We start from the raw sequence: 18,839 nt of genomic DNA, 5'->3' as shown, positions 1-18,839 counted from the left end.
AAGCAGATGCAGAAAGTCTTCGGACAGAAGGAAATCTATGCATTAGTTCAATAGATCTTCAGTGAGTGGCTAAGATGTGCTGAATGTTGTAATATATGCTCAGGATAAAAGGGTCTTTGAGAGGCTTGTAGATTTATGGGGAGAAACCTGGATGTAAACATGTCAATGTTGGGCAGGTTCTGATGGAAGAATGTCAGGAACAGTAGTTACAGAAGAAATGGGCTCAGCTTCGACTGGGATGGGGACAGGAGGCTTGTCAGAAGAAGTCTTCATAGACTTTCCTGGGTTCTAGTCTTGGTTCTTCCTATCAGTAGATGGCACTTGAGGTGAGTCTCAGGAAGTATGTCTGTGCCCTCAGGCAGACAAAACTGAGAGCGGGGAGAATTTTCTGAGAAAAGGAAGCAGGATGAGCACTAGCAGGTACATTTGAAACAAGACGTCCTATTTAGAAAACTAGAAAGACATCATCAAGATTAGAGCCAAAGAGACAAGCTGGGTCTCGGGAGCCCAGAGGCTGCAGAGTGAACATGGCAGGTGGATGTGGCCTCTTGGCTGCAATTCAGGTGGTAGAAACTCTACCCTGAGCACAGAGGGAGATCCAGGAGGGTTTTATGCAGTAGAGCAGGATAGCACCTTCCAAAAACTACTCCAAAGTTAAGAGTGATTAAAAAATGCTGGCTAACTCTTAAAATCCAAATTTGGAAATCTAGAAATATCTGTCTGTTTTCTTATAAGCATTTTTGCTACATTATTTCTTTCAACAAATGGGAATTTTCATACTCAAATGAGGTCACACTATGAAATGGAAATGAGGTCTTTCATTCTATTAAAATACTCTTTTTATACGTAGGATTAGGCCTATATTAACTTTCTCAACTCTACTTTTTACCTCTAGAGAAAAAGCAATCCAGTATTTAAAGATTACTCTATAATGGGACTTAAAACAAAAGAATGGGTTTTGCTTCTCAAAGTTAAGATTATGAATCCGAGGAGGAATTCAGGAAACAACAACACAAAGAAATGAGCCATGCAGATTGAGACTATTTTAGTCAGGAAAATACAAGTTGATTTTCTATGTTAGCTTCAAGTGAAAATACATTAGTACATGATTTTTACGTGGAACAACCACAGCACTTGATCTAGCACAATTGGGTTTTCCAAGGTTATTGATCAACCGACAATAAACGGGAAACACAACACCGAGAGTCCTTTGAAATAATCCTGTCATCTCTATTGACCATTTGTTGAGAGATTGTATCAGGAAACTACATGGAAATTTTCTGAATGTTTCTTCAAGAGAAAAAAAGAAAAGGAAAAAGAAAGTTTCATAGTAATGCCTTTCTCTGGGACAGTGTAGTGACTCCTAATTGGTGTGCTGTCTCCAATCTTGCCCTATCCTCATCTATCCATGCCGTGTTATCTACAGGGCTCATCAATGGAAAGTCGCACAAACCCACTTTTAATCTTGCCTCTAATATTTTCCTATGGTTCTCTGTTTTCTAACTGGAAGATTGAAGTAACAATGCCTTATTTCGGAAGAATGGGAGGTGGTTGTAAGGATTAAATGGCAGTTTGGGTATAGGGTCTTGCACTTAGTAGGTCTGCAATATACATTTATGAAGAAAAAGATGGCACTCTTTGGTTAATGTTTAACCTTTCAATGAAGCCTATTACTTTGGTTTTAAGCCAGCGGTTCTCAACCTGTGGGTCGAGAACAATGAAAATACATCCTGCATATCAGATATTTACATTACGATTCATAACAGTAGCAAAATTACAGTTATGAAGTAGCAACGAAAATAATTTTATGGTTGGGAGTCACCACAACATGAGGAACTGTATTAAAGGGTTGCGGCGTTAGGAAGGTTGAGAACCACTGATGGGACACAATAAGATGGATCAGGTATACAGCCAGTCTCATTTCTCATAGCTGGATTGTGAAAACCCTCAACTTGTGTGAGGAACTCTATGAATAGAAATCGTTCCAGGATGTCCTGAAGCTCTCAGGCTTAATATTTACCCATGGTTGCTTATGGACAATTCAACTGCTTCCAAAAAGGAAAGCCCAGAGCTATTCATAAGCAGAAGAAAGCACTCCACAAAAGCGATCACTTCAGTTCCTGTCAAAACTGGCTTTGTTTTTTGATGAATTGCAATGAATATCCCCTGCCTTTTACAAAACAATATGCAATTGTTATTAAGAAGCCAGATGGGTGAAGAAAAGGGGTTATATACACCATTGGGAACTGGGAAAATTAGTTAAAACAAGATCTTGGCAATGGATTACCAATACTTGTAATAGTTTACTGCTAGGTCCAGCCTGGTTCAGTGATGAACCTGGTGAACCTACAGCTCCTGCAAAGACTGAGTATAGGGCCTCCCCCCTCATCCATGGGAATATGTTCCAAGACCCCCAGTGGATACTTGAAACCCCGGATAATACTGAACCCTGAATATCCTAAAGTTTAATTTATAAATTAGGTCCAATGCATATTTAAAAACAGTAACTTATAATAAAATACTGTAATAGAAGTTGTATGAATGTGGCCTCTCTCTTTCTCAAGATTTCTTATTGGACTGTACTCACCCTTCTTGTGATGATGTGAGATGATATAGTGCTCACATAGGTGAATGAAACAGGCATTTTATAATGGACAACAAATACTGCCTGTTCTTTTCCTTGAAGTGACTGGTTTGCTTGCTTGTAAGAACAATATTAAAAACACAATGTGAGTTCTCTTTTCACAGACTTTTCCACGTACAACACGGTATTGATATCTATAGGGACAGTGGTGTACAGTAGAACTTGTTTATCTTGCCTAACTGCAACTTTATAGCATCAATGAACAACTCTTTCCTTCCCCGATTCCTAGACCCTGGCAAGCACCATTCTGTTTTTTGCTTCTGTGATTTTGACTGTCATAGAAGGCGGAACCATGCCGTATCTGTTCTCTGTGACTGACTTGTTTCACTTAGCACAATGTTCTCCAGGTTCAACAATTCGAAATGGTCAGGGACCCCTCGGGTACTGTGCACCCCAATTTGATAACCACTATTTTAATTTGCAAAGCCACCTCACAAAAAATGTGTTATTCTATCTTCCATCTGGTCATTTCATAAGTGAGGATGGAATTAAGGTATATTTCAATGCTCACAATAAATTAGGAACTTGAAAATCTTCGTGACAGGAATGAGTAAACCAGACACACCTAAGTGCAGGTCTCCTGACATGTGGCTCTGTTTTCTTCCTTCTGAAGACTTAGTTTCCTCCAGACTTGGGCAGATACAGGGAAAGTGAAGGAGAAGAATCAAAATCTCTAATCTTCACAACGTACCACAGCTCTGAATCAGCTTGTCTGTCAGTGATTGGTAATAGCTACCTTGACTTTTACACTACAGAACATGCCCCGGGGAGACCATGCGCTCTGGGACACCAACTGCTTTACCCAGGCGGGCCTCCCCTTATCTCCCTGCGCAAACACAGGCAGCTCTCCAGAGAAGGGAGTTCCTTTAACTGTAAGTGAAGAAGTGCACTCCTCAAAGAAAGCAGGGGACAAGGAGGAGACTTCAAACCATAGGGCAGACTCAAGTCACATCTGTTTAGGACAAATACTCTGAGCATCAAAGAGGTGTTTTCCTCATTCCCAGGCGGTAGATGTTTGCATGAGAACAAAAACAATGCTTGCCAAGGGTCGCCTCCAGATCGGGGGCCGGGGTGGGGGGGGGTGTAAGAGGGTGTGGGGGGGGTGATCCAAAGACCGCAAAGTAAATGGTCTTGCATGGCCCCTTCAGCCAGAACAGAACCACAGATGCTTAGAGAATTCAGACTGTGGGAGGGCGCATTAGCATCTCCTTGCTCTGTGAACACATGGAAAACTTAAGTTTCCAGGGAGGTGCTGTTGGCACCTTCCACGCAAGCCAAATTAACTCCCGGAAAAGCTGATAGTGACTAACAGTTCCTACAAAAGACTATTTTTAGTTAGCAAACCTGGTGAAATCATAAGGGTCAGTCACGAGAAGGACTGGCCCAATGACCTAATTACCACTCGGTGCAAAAACTGAAACCAGCCCTGGAAAAACGCATCCATGTTCAAGGCCTTTAATGGGCACCGTTTTTTAAAAATACCCATGGCTGTCCTAAAAATTTTCCCTTTCTTTATGAGTAACCACATGCTGTGAGCCAGTTTCATTTTGGGGGGGAAAAAATAAAAATAAATAAAGTTCTTCAAATTTCATGACACTCCCACTGAAAGCTCTGGTCCCCAGAGGTTACTGAGGTAATTAATTACATGGGCAATTGTGCTCCTCCTTGTGATACATCACTTGGGCCAGATGCCCCTGAATGTCTCATTAGTTAATTTAATGCCAAATCAGTGGCTCCATGTTTGAAGGTCAGCATTTTCTCAGAAACGCACTTTTGTGTACTGCTGCATCTGTGCCTTCAAATGTCTTTTCTTAGCTGCAACAAACATGCCACTAAAAAAAAGTGAGGAATATCCAAACGGACTTGCCTCCATGGTAGTGTCCATCTGTGGCCATAGTTCCATAGCCTCGAAGGGACATTCATCTAATTAAAGGAGATGTAAATTTGGGGAACGTGGATAGGTAATCAAAACTCATTAATCCGTTTATTCATTTAATTAATGGCCGTGTAGCTCGTGCCTACTATATCCTCAGTATTGGGCGGGTACACAGTGAACAAAACCAGAAATGGCCTTGGCTTTCCAACAGTTTAGGGACTAGAATCATTCAATACATGCTTAATTAACTTGATTCAACTAATCAATGTGATTTGACTAATTTAGTGTATTTATATATGAAATATGTGATTGAAATATACAGATAACAGGGCAAATGTTTTTAGGAATTTTTAAGTGGCTTATAAATTACAATAATATAATTGAAAAATAAAATTAAAAAAAAATTGAATGGTGGCCTAAACTCAAGCATTTGGCTAAAAACTGAGTTGTTGGATATGCAATGTTGGTGGGAAACAAATTACTGAAATTTCAGCTTTGAATCTTCAAACAGTCTGCTAATCTTCTCTTCATCTTTGGCCCAAAGCCCCCCTCGGAGGTGAGCTTTCATCAAAACCTACGCCTTTCTTCCCATTGAGAGAGGACAGTGTTTCTGCCTCCCTCTCTCCCGGGGCGATTAGAAGACACTGGAGCGTCTCAGACATCCTTCCACTCCCTCCCAGCTGCTTGTTTTCCACGGAGTCGGACAGCTGTTCGCTCGCACACCACCCTGATATGCTGCTCTTTCACTGACTATCTTCCTCTCCCACCAGCCCCAGCGTCCCTTTTGTTGGAAGATACATTTGTCTGGGCAGAAAGGCAATGTGCCCGATTGCAGAGCATGGAGTTTGAAGTATAAAGGTCCTTTCAGTGTGTTTATCAACGTCCCCATTGTTGTGGTCTGTTTTCACAAGCCAACATGGCCTTCTAATTCCTCAGCTATCTGCCTGCAATTGCAACAAACTTTTCTCTCAGTCCCTCCAAGTTGTGGAGCGAAAGGTTCCGTTTCTATCTCTTTCACTAGTAGCACTTCTGAGGATTTGGCGATAAAGCAGATAATTTCTATGAGACGAAGGACCTTTAGATCATGTATTTCACATTTAATGTCTAAACTAAAGTGTTTTAATTTTACCACTATTGTTTCCTTCCCTTTCATCTTAGAAATGGGTCAGTCCCCCAGGTGTTGCCTCACTGTCCTAATGAAAAGAAGACAAGTTACTTATTAAATTATGTTTTTGAAGGACAAAGGCAGAGAGGAGAAACCCCTTGATATAGCTTGCACAGATTTTCATGATGGTGGGTCTGAGTGATGACATAAGGCCACAAATGCCTCCTTCCTTTATAGAAAATGGGAAACTGTTCTTTTTATTTTTTTTGTAAATTGATGAGAGAGAGAGAGAGAGAGAGAGAGAGAGAGAGAGAGAGAGAGAGAGAGTTGCTGTTCCACTTATTTATGCACTAATTGGTTGATTCTTATATGTTCCCTGGATGGGGATCGAACCCACAACCTCCTTGATGTATTGGGGACAATGCTGTAACTAACTGAGCTACCCTGCCAGGGCCTGGAAACTATTCTTATAGTTTATCAAGACCCTGGGCAAAGTTCACATTGCCTCTAGGTGAGACTCATGAGGGATTGAGGCGATCCTATAGCTACCTTTATGAGTCAGGACTAGTATAGATTGAACTTCATGTATGCTTTGTTCCCTGTTACTCCAGTTAACAAACATAAGAGATCTTCACTCCTCTCCACACCAGTCCCCATTATATTTCAGCCTTGACTTTATGAGAGACATGGATTTTAGTTCCTTTTAAGGGCCAAGAATGCATGCATCAGAAACAATTCTGAATGGCCAACAAGACTGAATCCTTACTGCCTACAGTTGACCTTCCAGTAGAGGTCAGCAATAAACATGTAATCCAATAAATATTAATTTCAGATGATAATTTTTAGGAGAAAAAAATCAGACAATAGAATTGAGAGTGAGCAACAGGGAATTTGGATGTGGGTGGGAGAAAATTTCAGCTAGAGGACAAGGTGAGGGAGTTTCTCTGAGAGGGTGGCGTTTGAGCTGAAAGAGCATCAGATGCTAAGTGGGCACTAGGTGTGGAAAATTGGAGGGGAAGATTATTCTAAGGAGAAAGAAGGCAAATGCAAGGTGTTGAAGCCAGAAGAGAAATGGCAAGAATAACCAAGTGAGTGAATAGTAGTGAAAGATGTGGAAAGTCCTTAGGCCCGAAGAGGGAGGAGGGGGGATGACGTGTCCCAGACCATACTAGGGGTTTTGGGTGTCCTGGCCATTACATTGGGAAATCGTTGACTCTTGCAGCATGCGTGAAGTCCTGTGAAATCTCTCTATACAGTCCGCAATGACTTGCTCATAAATTACCTCCTCTAGTCAACTGACTATCAGAAGTAACTCCAGCTCCATAATGTATCTGCTGACTGTAAGTCATGCTGCTTCTCCTCAGTTCTCAGTGTCTAGCTGGGTCCCTGGTACTAACTGGGCAGGCCTAGAGATGCCAGCCGACACTCATGTGTTCCATTTTTTATTTTACAGAAACCAACATCAGCTCACTGAAACTTTTAGCAAGTTTAGAAACAAACTTATAACACAGCAGACTTATGGGCTTGCATTTTGTTTCCCATTGTCATAGCACACCAAAAAAATTGAGTGAAGTTTTCTCATTTAAGGAATTTGAGGACAATCTCTTGTGATATCCAGTTGCTACAAATTTTATAGTATGTCCTCCCTGAGGACAATTGTGCGGAGAGCTTCACATCCTTTGGTAATGAAGATGTTACATCCTGTCTATGAATATCAGTGGCACATGGCTTGCTTTGGTGAAAAGCTGCTTTCTTGACTATATTGGATACTGCACTTTCTGCCTAGGACTCTTCAAATAGGAAATCATGGTGTTCCTAGCTAGGTCCTCCTATTGGCCAGTGTCATCAAGCATGTATTGATCACTGAGCTTTGGGCCAGAAAGGAGATCATGTTCATCTGCAACAGCATTGAGTTCCTAAAATGTAGTTGAGATGGCAGAAACACGGGGAAGCCTTCACTTCACTTACCGCTGGTGAGCAAGTACAAAATGGCAAAACACCTTCTGAGCTGTCTTCTACAACCTTCTACCAAGTTCCATCTTCTGATAAGCTACCTCTCTGAATCTATGAACAACCAAGATAGTATCTGTGTTTCTATTTTGTTCTCTTTTAGTCTCAAGTGAATTTGCCTCTTCACTCTTAAAGCTTGTTTGGCTCAGAAGACAGAAGCTTCTCCTTGGGTTCCATGAGGGCTACCGTCAAAGCCAGCATTCAGAATGGGCTGTTCCCATTTCTTGCTAAATGGAAAGAGACTTGCAACCCAAGCCTTTAAAAATGTGTCGAGCCTACTTTAAGAAAGTGGTCCCGCTATGCACCTTCCCTCATCCAGTATTTTCTCTCTTTGTTTGGTTCTAATATCCCAACTTGTGTGTGTGCGTGTGCAGGGTCAATGTTGCTTGCTTATCTCTATAATCTTGGAAAGACAGTGACCATACACTTTCTTAGATGCAATGATAAACTCCATCTTTAAAGATTTTGCAACAAAACCATCAAACAGAAACACTTCGATTTTGTCTTACTTTAAAACACTTCTTTTTTTAAATTTTATTTTATTGTTTAAAGTATTACAGATAATAGTACATATGTCTCCTTTTTTTCCCCATTGACCTTCCCCCAGCCTCCCCTACCCCCTGGCACATGCCCTCACCCTACCCCTCCAGTGTCTTGTGTTCATTGGTTATGCTTATATGCATGCATACAAGTCCTTCGGTTGATCTCTTACCTCCCCCCCGCAAACACTCCCCAGCCTTCCCACTGTAATTTGACAGTCTGTTCAATGCTTCTCTGCCACTGTATCTATCTTTTTAAAACACTTCTTATCCCTTTACCCCCTCCCCCACCCCAGAGAATGTTTTACAACTAGAGACATTTTTGGTTGCCACTGCCAGGGGTAAAGTAGGGGAGCATGAGGAGCATTGGGTAGATGGAGTGTGTGGTGGCTGCTATAATGGCACAATGCCCAGGTCAACCCTTTACAACGAAGAATTACCTGGCTCAGGATGTTATTGGTGCCTTTGTTGAGAAAGTTTGAATGAAACTCATCAGTAGGACTTTCTTAAATCGATTTGTCTTTTACTTAACAATAGTCACAAGGTTTTAGTGTAGAATATGTATTTGTCATTATGCTGAAATACATTTGAAAAACCGATTTGTTAAGTACTGATAAAGATTTTGAGTATAATACCCCCTTTAACATTTAAATCGCTCCACAGTATTGCTGGTTGTATTTCCAATGATATAATTTTGTTATATAGTAAATGTCATGATGTTTACTCCAGGGCTGCTTAAAATCCTTTGCCAAGTTAATAAAGGAGAATGTTCTGAATATGTTTGGTTGGTTTAAAGAGGCTACTGGTATTCTAATTAGAAGTAAGTTGTATGTAAACACACACACATTTCCATCAATCATCTTGCATTTAGAGACATTTAGAACATTGGTGGCTGGTGGCAGAGGAACCGGATCAATTGTTGAGATCTACAGGATGAATCACGAAACTCTATATACCTGAGTGCATATATTTTCCTTGTTTTTAGTTTCCATTTGAAAACAAAACAGAGAAAACAAATAAATGAAAAAGTTCTTATGACTTCGATCCATCTGTAATTGTCATCATGAGAGAAAGAGGGAGAGAAGGGCAGAGTCATCCACTGGAAACATGTTCCATGGCTTGTTTTCAGTAAATAAGTCAATTTTGAATGAAGGTTTTCAAACATCATGATGTTTATGATATGGATGAGTTTGGGGGTTGGTTCTTCAGAAGGGTTGATTTACCTTAAATGGTATAATTTCACTTTATATGTAGCCCTCCCATAACCAAAGAGACCAAAAGACCTTGAACCAGTGTACAAACTTTTTGAAAAATCACCAGCATACCACACATGATACTGTTGAGGATGTCTACCTCTTGCATCCTATAAACAACCTCTGTCGCCACGATTATTTCAGGACGATGGCGAGGCCACCAGACAGAGAGCGGGATGATGTGGAAATGGTGGCATTCAAGGCTTGATATTTATAACAGCCAGTTCCCCTGAGGCATCTTCCAACCTCCTATGTAGATCTGTTTTCCCAGTGATTATCTCTCCCTCCCTCAGTGTAGTCTTTGTACTTGCTGGACTGGTTTGGAGTGCGAAGATTAATTGACTGGGTGTGTATGTGGGAAGAAGTCCGCACCACTACCTAGAGGTTGTTAATCATCTTGATTATTATTTTAACTTTGAGAATATACTCTAGCTCAGAGACTAGAGCCTGCTCACAGGAAGCAGGCAACCGCTGTTTCAAGAATGGGCTACATTGCATTATATTTTATGTAATCAGTCAGCCTTTCCCATGTCTTACAATGAGGCAACAATAGATCAGCTCTTTGAACTCCACTGTACAATCAATTTCTATACACAACATGGATTTGTATAACAAATCCTTAACAAATTGGTTACCTGAATTGATTCAGATAACTTATAAGATGCATATGTATTGTCAGTTATATTTTATGTCATCAGTCAGTCTTTTCCATGTCTTGCAATGAGACTACAATAGATCAGTTCTTTGAACTCCACTCTATAGCCAATTTCTATGCATAACACAGATTTGCATGGTATAACAAATCCTTAACAAATTGGTTATTTGAATTGATTCAATTCATTTTTACTTGTAAGATGCATATGTATTATCAGTAGAAACAATTACTTGATCTTCTGGCCTCAGTAATGCTAAAGAGAATGAACATAATCATGGTGTTAATGTTATTAGATTTCCCTCATTTTAACTTCAGTGTCTTTCATCCAAATAGGTGTGTATGTGATTCCGGTGAAATGTCTGAAATCAAAAGTCTTACACGTTTGATACCAAAAGTTATCTCAATATACGTGACATAAGTTGGGTCACCTAGTCTTACCTGCTACCCATACGCACAGAGGGTTGGGTCTGAATACCAGCTCGGTGCTTGGTTAAATGTGCTTTGTGCATGTGATCTGCATATATTCTTTTCAGAACGAATTTACTTTTATTTCTAATCTGGTTCTTGTTCCTTCAGCCCAAATACTTTATGTAACGTTCTCTTTGATTCAAAACTGACAGCTTTCTTGAACCTTATGTGGATACCAGCAAACATTTAGCAGGGAATGATACATGCTGAGTATTTAATCCCATTCCAGGGGAGTGAGGGGACAGCTAAAGGAATAGGTGCATGGGAGAGTTTGTTTCCTAAAAAGGGCGACTTCTTGGCTAAATAGTTTTTACTAGAAGTGTTAGAGCGTTGCTTTAGTAAAATAGAATTTTTATAACCAAGGAAGCCATTTGAAATTGTATAGGTATAAGCAAAATCTAGGCAAATTATAATCGACCTCATACCATACAGTGTAAACGGAAAATACCTGATAGGATACCAGGACCCCAGAAACAAAATAGGCCTTTAGCCCATCTCGCAGTGGCATTGGCTAGATTCAGTCAGCGGTGAGACAGTTGCTCTGAGATACCCAGCCTGCTGATAGGCACCTGTAGACAACACATTAGCAATGGATGAGGCTAAAGTATTTGTAATTAAAAAACTGAATATTTATAGTGGAGTGCTAAAACGGTGTTCTGGGTCTTTCTAAAAGCTTACTTCTTCTGGTAAGGAAAACTTGCTAGGTATTACAAAAAAGGAGAATACTGAAGAAAATTCACCATGTATCACCACGTGTGTGTGTGTGTGTGTGTACTTTTAATCCCTTCTTTGAAAAACACATATATCTTGAATTTAACTTCAATCGGGTTTGTTAACAAAGTAATTATTTGGAGGCCTTGCATTTTTCTTTTTTCTTACTATGATTCAAGAAAAGACACTCTCCCATACATGAACGTAAGGGGTACTTGATGAAATGTACCAAATGCGTCTTTCAGCCGGGACAGAGTTTGTGGCGGTGTTGTTGTAGCTGTGGATAGGCCTTTAAAGAGGCCTTCTGTGTCTGTGGAAGGAGGAATTGGTGAGCCCTCTGGTGCTTTTGGGATCTGTGGAGGGAAGCCTGCCTTCTGACGGTATCACTGGGCCGCAGTGGCTAGACACAGTACTCAGGCCTCCTGCTCTTCATTGAAAGCGCATGGTGTCAGAGGCCTTTCAGAAAAGTGATCAGAGCTCCAGGAAATTCTCTGCCTACGGTCTGGACACTTGTCCTTCTGTACTGTTCTCTCAACTGCTCGCAATTCAAGTGCAATGACTTACTTGTTCCCTCACTTGGAATGTGTGTCCTAAAACCTAACCGGGAAGACGAATTTTGAGAAAGACTGGGCAGATAGAAAGATGGGAGGCAGTAGAGGGATCAGGCATAAAAGCAATGGCCAACCCAGCCTGTTCTATACCTAACACACATACTCAAGAGCAGACACTGGCACTAGACTCATGGGGGCTATATTTCCCAAGTCCTGTGTAGGGCAGAGGCCTCGAGAGCACATCTTAGCATCTACTTAATAACAATAGGAGTGTCCAGTTTGGCAAAGCAACCTCAGACATAAAATGTAAGAATGAGTTTTTCTGGAGCATAAAATTACAATGGTTTTGCTAGTAAAAGGATAAAATACATGTCCATTCAAGCTCATTACTATCCAAAGTGTGATTTTTGTTGTTATTTAGCATGTAATAAACCCACCTCATTTTCCTGTAATGGAGTATAAAGCAGTCCCTATGTAATATTATAAATCCTGCAAAGAATCAGACGTCAGCACTTTTTTCTTTTTTCCTGGCTGTGTTCACTTTAACTCAAAACGCCTGCAGTCAGTGACCAAACATTAAACATGTTGGGAAAATGAAAGCTGTCTACTTAGTTCAACACTAGTTTTACTTTAAGCAGGTTTTAGAATGTGGATTTCCAAGTGAAAAATACAAGGACCAGGAAAAATGGAATCACATAGAAAATCGTTATTGGAAGGACTGAGCCGTCAAGGTAACTCCTGGGAGGTTCTGGGATTGTGGCACCAGATTATTAGAACAACCTTTTGCTGAATTCGTTCTCAGGTTCAGTTTGTTCTGATCAGGCTGTCAGGGCCCTGGAGGGTGAGCCACTCACCCCAGGGTGCCCAGGACTTTCCCAGGTCTAGGACCGAAAGTCCTGTGACTCAAAACCCCCTCCTCTATCCTGGGGAAACCAGACACCGTTTACTCCGCATCTGGGGAAACAAGTAGCTCCTTCGGAAGCAAAACACCTAGAGAACCACCTGCCTTTCTGTGCAGCAAGACACACTCCTCACTTGCAGGGTACCAGGATTCCCTTGTACCTGGAATTAGTTATTTGGGTGTCGTATTCTCCAGAAAGAGTCTCTTTGGCTCTGAAATATTTATTCCTTGGGCCTTAAGGACTATCTACTCATCTCGCCTCAAGCTGAGGTTTTGACCTAGACATTTGCAGTATCCTCCATAAGGCACTTTTCTGGGTTAAGTGTAAGTGGGACGAGGTTATATGTGATCAGCCTTCCCGGCGGACAAAGGGCACTTGTGTACTCAGTGGATGAAATGGATACTCTCACACCTTCCAAAGCCTGCCTTTGCTTTGATATCCTGGGACCCATGGGAGGGGAGGAGCCTGGCAGGGATACTCTCCAGGATGGTAATTTTTACTTCAGGTGCAGCACACAGTTTTTTATTATGTAAGTGTATTACGTTTGCTTGGAACAAAAGCTGTTGTCAGGAGCCTGGACAACCCCCCCAAGTCTACACATCTCACCGGGAAGGGAAGACTCGGGGAGGTTATGGGAGGCGAGGTGCAACGTGCAGTTCCTAAGTCAGCTCACTGTTGAGGTATCCATGTTACCTGGGGTGACAGCATGATCCTCCGGGTGCCAATTATGCCGTTAATATGCTTCATTGACTGTGTACACACATCAGAACCGGCGTTTTTCTCAAGGGCAAAACCGGAATCAGGCCGCCAGAGCCACCGATCACGTAAACCTGCACTGAACCCCCACGGAGGGCAGTGCCACACACACATGTGTCTGTGGATAGTATTTTTGCATCAAAAGCTAAACCAAAGGTGTGGATTGAAGATAGGAAAGAGAACCCCCGGCGATTGTTGTCCCGGAAGTAAACCTGGACAAACACACTTAGAAACCGGAAATGCAGCCAGACCCACTCATGCTTGGAATGTTTCGACAAAACATGAAAGATATTGTTCTTACATCCTCATGATATCAGCTTTGAATTGCAGGCCTTTATAAAAAAAAATTTTTAATTTATGTATATTTTTTATTGTTGATAGTATTTCAGATATCTCCTGTTTACCCCCCTCTACCCCCATCCTCCCAACCCCTTTCTACACCCCCCTCAGGTCTTCACCACCCTATTGTCTGTGTCCATGGGTTATGCATATCCTATATAATAAAAGGGTAATATGCAAATTGACCCTAACATCTGAAAGACCAGAACTACCTCTTGACAAGTCACTATGAGGTGCACTGACCACTTCTCGGTCCCTTTCCCTGGCCTGCAGGCTCCTATCACCCAATGGCGAACGGGGAACTGGGGGTGGGTAGCAGAGAACGTGGGCGGCTCCAAGCCTGTCGCCCCACATAGAGAGGGTGACCCGCAGTGGGGGCAGGGCTGGTGAGCAGGCAGGAATGGCTGACCTCTCGTTCTCTCCCCCTGACTGGCAGTCTCTGATCACCCGATGGTGAAAGGAGAACCAGGGTGGGTGGCAGCGGAGGGACGGGGCTGGGTGCTGGCAGCCAGGGAAGATGGCCCCGATTGCAGGCCAGGCCTGCACCGGGCCTCTAGTAAGTATATAAGTTCTTTGGTTTATCTCCTCTCTTCCCCCAGCCCCACATCAAGGTGTGTCAGTCTGTTCCATGCGTCCATGCTTTGGGTCTTATTTTATTGGTCAATTCATTTTGTTCATTAGATTCCACAAATAAGTGAAATCATGTGATATTTGTCTTTCTCAGGTTGGCTTATTTCATTTAGCGTAATATTCTCCAGGTCCATCCATGCTGTCCCAAAGGGTAAGAGATCTCTTTTTTATAGCTGCATAGTATTCCATAGTGTAAATGTACTACAGTTGTTGTTTTTTTTTTTTTTTTTTTTTAACATATCTTTATTGATTTCAGAGAGGAAGGGAGAGGGAGAGAGAGATAGAAACATCAACGATGAGAGAGAATCATTGATTGGCTGCCTCCTGCACATACCCTACTGGGGATCGAGCTGGCAACCCAGGAATGTGCCCTGATTGGGAATTGAACCATGATCTCCTGGTTCATAGGTCGATGCTCAACCACTGAGCCATGTCAGCTGGGCATTTTTTTTTTTAAATGGGCTGTTTTACTCAAGTTCTCTTATGAGAAAGCTAGTGTTTGCAGTTGCTCTGCCTTACTCTTACTAATACTTCACCAAGTTCTTCATTTGTGTTAAGTTCCAAATGACCTTAGACAGCGGAAAGTGATATTCCTCATACCTATCCAGAACTGCAAGGAAAGGAAAAGAGTTGACCAGAGTGGTGTTTCAAACACCCATTAGGAGAGGAGGCAGGCTTATTTTGCCATGCAGCTCTCCAGCACCTAAAATCAAATCCCTGAGGTTTTTGCTAATCCACACACTGTCACATTCTGAGGGTGAAGTTGCTATATCCAAGGAAACCACCTTGAAGTGTTGCAGAGAGTCTCCCTTTGACCTTGAGTAAGATGCCCTTCATTTTCTAACTGAGCAGATGAGATGAGAATCAGGTATTGACTGCAGTTACTTTTATATGAGATTGACAATGTGAGAAGGAGAGAGGACCTGTGGAGGATATAAATCTCATTTACCTCCCAAATCTTTAACAACAAAGATTTGATCTTTCTTTTATGAATAATGTTGTTATTTAGATTCGATACCAAAATTGCCAAGATAACAATATTTTTTCAGTAATTAAAAAAAGTTGTCTATAAATGAATTGGCACCAGGATTACTAAAATGCAATGTACAAATTCTGTACAATTGCCCAGTTCAAGTCATTGGCTAATAAAATGATGGTCTAGGTGAGATTTGTGTGCACTTGGTGTGTGTGTGTGTGTGTGTGTGTGTGTGTGTGTGTGTTTTCCCATTGGCAACCACTCTTACCTCTTTCTCAAATCATTCTTTCTGTGTGTACTACACCTATATGTGTTTCTGTAACCAATATGTGACACCCGAACGATTAGGATAATGAGAATCAGATGCCTCTTTGTGATAAAGCTATGCCTTCTGAAAGGTTTTAGCATAATGTGCCACAAAATTGTGTGTCCTTTATAATAATAGCTGGTATTTATTGAATGCTTGCTATATGGCAGGCATTATGCTAAGTGCTTCCCATAGATTGTCTCATTTTGTTCTTAAAACAACCATATGAGAGGTGTACTAAAAGTATCCTTTTAAAAAATAAATAATAAAACAAGCTTAGAGAGGACATTTTCTCAATTTAGCTTTATGACAGTTGTAGTAAGTACACAATTTAATGATGGAAGAAACATCTATGTTTAAAGCAAACGTCTGAGTTTAAAAATGCAGTTTTAAATCTATATATGAAGCAGTCATATAAAAGATGAATTCATCCGAGAAAATTAGGATACTCTGCATTCAAATTAAAACAACAACAACAACAAAAACCCTTGTAGTTACTAAATAAGGATACATTTTTTAACATTCTTTAGGAATGAGACAGAGAACACTTCCTTTAAATTGAATAACAAAGCTAAATATTTCCCTTCCAGTTGACCAAAGGTTCTTTGAATGTTCATCATGTCCAACTGCAAAATTGTGCCAACAGAAAAGCACATACACACAGTAGGCACTTTATGAGTATTAGGTGATGAGGTTCATTGTCGACAATTGGTCTAATTTAGACTCTAAATTATCTGCAACTAAATTTTGAACCACTTGAATCTGGCTGTTGCATAGAATAGATTAACTTTCCCAACTTTACTTCTGCCCCTGGTTAAGAACAGGAGGGAGAGAGTTATTGCGCCCTCTAGGGGTATCTTATAGGAAAACCTCCCAAAGCACAACTACCCCAAAAGAATCATACTACTCACTCCTAGCCCAGCAGAACAAGGGGGGAAGGAAATAGCAGAGGTGGAGACAGGCAGGAGAGTCCTCCTGTCTCCAGGCTGCGCCTCCACTGGCTCCTGCTTGGAACTCTTCCATCCGATCTTACAGGGATTCCAACTGTCCCAGACCCTCTATTACTTTACACCCAAGGGAAAGTTCCCAGCATGCTGTCAATGCTCAACTGCACCTTAGTTATTCCTTTAGCCTTTACTTTCCAAAAGAGTGGCTAATGGATGGGTTTCGTGGAGGGCAGGGTCCATGGCTTGGTATCCCTCAATCTGTGCTGAATGCTGTATGATGCCTGAAGCAGCACCCCAAAGTAATATCCCAGGTGTCCTCACGAAGACCTTGACCTACTGACAACTAGGCCATCTTTTGAAGATACGCAAGTCCTTAGGGAGAGACCGAGGGTAGGAGAAATTCATGATTGCAGCAATGTCAATAAAAATGTTATTAATTACTGAAAATACAGCACAGAGCCGGGACCTGAGAATAAAAGGGTGCATATGGGAGCGAACACTGCGCAGGGAACCTGTCCATCAATCACTAAGCTAATTATATGTCATAGCTTATTTAATCACGGTACCAAAATGAGGTGGTTTTTGTTATCCCTATTTTTTTATAGAATATAAAAGCAATTCTGAAAGATACATTCAGAGGGACACAGTTAGAAAATGGCAGAGAAAAATTTGCTTTAGGGTTTTCGCAGCTCCATTTCCTATGCTCTCTCCCATTGCCATAATCTCTGCCTTCTAAGAGTGGGCAACTTAATTTGTTATATTTAGGGAGAGTAGAACGGTGTAAAAGAAAAGAGAGCCAATGATGAAGTTCATGGCATCTAATTAAAGACGTGAAAGAATGAAATGTAGGAGGACATGAGAGCTGCCCTTATGCTGTGGGGTCAGAGAAGGGTTCCAGGGAAAGAGATAATTAGAATGAACATTGAAGAGCTTTGGAGAAACGAGGTGGGAATAGAGGAAGTGGGAAGATGTCAGGAAGAAGGGAGATGAAGCAGCATGAGCTAGCTCCTCAAGTTATTCCCTTTCATGAAATATTGCCGATGTGTTGAATCAGATTGTGGTTGTCCTGTACGTGGGAAGGTAATTCGAAATCTGTAGAGGGAAGGGTGGGAAGAGCAAAGCAGATAGCAAGGAAGGCTTGTGAGCTTCAGTGATATTGAAAGGGAGCAGCTTAGACAAGGCACTGCTATTAAGAGCTCGGACTAATTAAATCAAGGCACGGGGACTCTGGGAGATGGAAGAAATTAAGTGTCAAAAGAAAGAGTAACTGAAGAAAAAACAATATTATTGAATGGGCTTCAGTCAAATTTGGCCCCTTCCCCATTTTTACTCAATAGTATGTTTTCTTGAATGTATAATTTAACCGCTATCCTCACAGGAGGGAGAGAGTTATTGATCATGTTTTGTCTCTCTGGAACAAGGAATCAATTCTAAACGAGGGAAGGGCATTTGACAAGGTGCATGTGTTGCGTCATGATGACAAACTTGGGAACTGGAGGCAGACCCCAGACTAGCCGTGCACACCTACAGAAGGCACATGTCAGGCTGGTTTAGTTCATGTCACGGCCAAGCCTCGGGCTTGCACGGCTTAAAGGGAACTTCACAAGTCGTTCAAAGTTAACCCTCCTCCTAACGGAAAAAATAAAAAAGCTCACTTGTAACTTCTTGCCCAATTTTAGCTGTCCTTCAAGCATGCACATAAAACCCATGTTGTCAGTTGCTGGAGGCAAAGTGCATATGAAATGAAAGGCTTGGAAAAAGTGCCTGAGAATGGACCATAATATTCACCAATAGGACCTTCGGAATGGCAGGGAAACAGACTTGGATTAATATCTGTTTAAGTAGATGGGCAAAAACTCGAACTCTAGATAAGCAAATTCCTACCTGTCCCAAAGGAAGGAAAAAAAAAATGTTCTTTCCGAGCACATAAAAGGAAACCTAAAGTGTCAGGTTGATTCTCGGAAACTGTCGGGAGAGCGGAACTGTGACCTTGGACTTTACGTGACTAGCTATCTGAAAGCTTGTATGATTCCATTCCCTCTCTGCCTCCTTCAAAACTTAGTGTTCCTTCATTACCAGTTTGGGAACCTTGAGTCCTTCCAATAATTTTGTGTTGTCCAAAAAGACATTGCCTAAGAGGAACGTGGAGCTTCAGGCCGGGTACATGTTG

The sequence above is a fragment of the Myotis yumanensis genome, unplaced genomic scaffold (assembly GCF_028538775.1).
Source record: "Myotis yumanensis isolate MYYU_CA2020_CCGP unplaced genomic scaffold, mMyoYum1.0.hap1 SCAF_16, whole genome shotgun sequence".
Classification (NCBI taxonomy): domain Eukaryota; kingdom Metazoa; phylum Chordata; class Mammalia; order Chiroptera; family Vespertilionidae; genus Myotis; species Myotis yumanensis.
Note: the sequence above shows the minus strand (reverse complement) of the source record.